Source organism: Pavona decussata, unplaced genomic scaffold (assembly GCF_977016875.1).
Source record: "Pavona decussata unplaced genomic scaffold, jaPavDecu1.1 SCAFFOLD_250, whole genome shotgun sequence".
Taxonomy (NCBI): domain Eukaryota; kingdom Metazoa; phylum Cnidaria; class Anthozoa; order Scleractinia; family Agariciidae; genus Pavona; species Pavona decussata.
The window spans coordinates 1-2,500 of NW_028145654.1; positions in this window are offsets into that span (position 1 = coordinate 1).

Consider the following 2,500-nt stretch of genomic DNA (forward strand, 5'->3'; position numbering starts at 1 on the left):
TACTGTAGTCATGTTTTGTCTACGGATAGTTTAAGGTGATAGCTACTCAATAGTCTTTTACAGACATTTGCCTTATCAGCACTTCAATACAGACTGCCTTTCTAAGTTACGATCTGTTTCTTTTGGATCTCATTATTCAAGAACATTGCTTTAACTATTACCGTTTTGTTCTCTGTAGGGTAATAATTTATGGTGCTTTAAATAAAATCTGGGTTAGGGATGAAGTGCTCCCAATACAGGTCACACTTTTCCCCATGGACTCACAGTCTTAAAACATCCTGCCCCATTCACAACTGGTTACTACGGTAACCATGGAAATAGACTTGGATAGGATAGGACCTCGCTCTGAGGGGATTGTTGGCCCCATGGGGAGTGTCCCATAAGGACCTCGCTCATGGGGGATTATCGCTCTCTGGGAAGGATTACATGAAGTCCTCACTCATTGGGGGGCCCTCTGGGGAGATTGTTGGCTCGCTCAGGGGGGGGCCCTTTGGGGAGGATGTATCCTTGCTCAGTGGGGATTGCCCTTAGGGGGGGACTCGATACAGGCCTTGCCCACGGGGGTCTCGGCCCTCTGGGGAGGCAGGTTCCCAATTTAGTTTAGCCTGACCTGTATATAAGTTCTGCCGGAATGGAGTGCTTCCTCCCCTACCCCTTTATCCCACAATCTGTTGTTGTCTCACTTACTCTCATGGGTTGGGAACATTAATTACAATTAAAAGGTACCAAGAGAAAACTAGCGGTATTCGTCCAATGTTTTGCTTCTCTGAGATTTATAAATAAAGCAATGACATGGATCTTCAATAGTCCTTTTACTCAAAAAGGTAACCTTCTGGGTACAAAAAGCCAAACTCAATGAAAGATAAAAGTACCCAACAGGGGTTGTTTTATTTTATGTTTATATCTAAAAATTGTCATTTTCCAGGTTTTAAAACCCGTAACTTGCAACTCCGGCGCAACTCGCATTATGCAACTTGGAACTATCAACTCGCAACTATATAACTCGCAAATTACCCAGTGCCTCTCTGAACCTAGTACAATTTTTGATTCTTGCACCTAAACTAATGTTCGTTATTTCGTTTAATGCCGGAAACCTGGCACTTGAAAAGTTGAAGTTAAAACTGTTCCTTACAACGGCACGAGTTCTGTTTTTCGAGGGTTTCTTTAGATTCGTTGTTGTCTGAAATTGGCTAAAAATAAGAACACGCACACAGAGATTTCACAATATGTGTATCACAATAAAGTCCATTATGTTTGATGTTGACGCACTGTTCACCTTTACTTACGTTATTCTATGGAAATAGAATATGAGGAGGAGGAGGAGGGTAAACAGCAGAAACGAGGAGGAGGAAGAGGAGGAAGGGGAGGATGAGGACAAGGAGGAGGGAAACAATAGAAACGAGGAGGAGGAGGAGAGAAAACAACAGAAATGAGGAGGAGGAGGAAAGACAACAATAGAAGTGAGAAAGAGGGGAAGGAGGAGGAGGAGGAGGAGGAGGAGGAGGAGGAGGAGGAGGAGGCAAGGTCAACAAAAATAGAAATAGTAAGCTTGGCATGACAGTTATAAACATATGAAGGAAAACTCGGCGATTCAGATATAGAACTGAGAGTAACTTTTATTCATTCATAATTTCCGATTTTTTAACCTTTTTCTGTATTCGCTAGTCAAAGACAATAAGTTATTTTCAGGTCTCTCAAGAAATGTAGCCGCGTGTTTAAATTGATTATTTCTAAAAAAAAAAACTTTAGCTTTCTTTAGCTTTTGATAAGGAGGTAGACGTTTAATAGACTCTTTCCGTAAAGTTAGGTTTTGGATTCGGTATAGAGCTCTTTTCCAGAACTTTGATAAGCGATCCCACTATTAGAGGTATCAATGTCAACAAGCATGAAACAAAAGTAACTCGATACGCCGACGACACGACTAGCACTGTGTTTGTTTGTTATCTCGATTCTGTGAATAGTCTGCTACGCCTTTTAAACGAATTCCACTCATGTTCCGGTCTTGAAATCAACACCACTAAAACCGAGGCAATGTGGTTAGGCAAATGGAAAAACAGAAAGGACACTCCTTTTGGAATCAAATGGCCAACAGAATATACCGACCCCCTCGGAATATGCTCTTCTCACAACCAAGCAACAGCTGACAGTCTGACCTTCGGGGATAAAACATGCAAACCTTGGAAAAAACGCTAAACACCTGGCAAAGAAGAAATCTAACGCTTTACGGAGAGATCGACATAGTTAAAACACTCGGATTATCTAAACTAGTTTACTCAGCTTCTGTGTTAACTGTCCCGATCCACTACACCCAAGAGATAAATAAACTAATTTTTAACTTTATATGGGCGGGGAAGCCTCCTCCTAAGCCTCCTAAGTGCCACCATAATTGGGGAAAAAAAACGGCGGCTTAAAAGCGTGGGATTTCAAAATTATGGATAAAGCTCTCAGAATTGCTTGGATAAACAGAATTCAAGACGACTCACATGCTTCCTGGAAAATA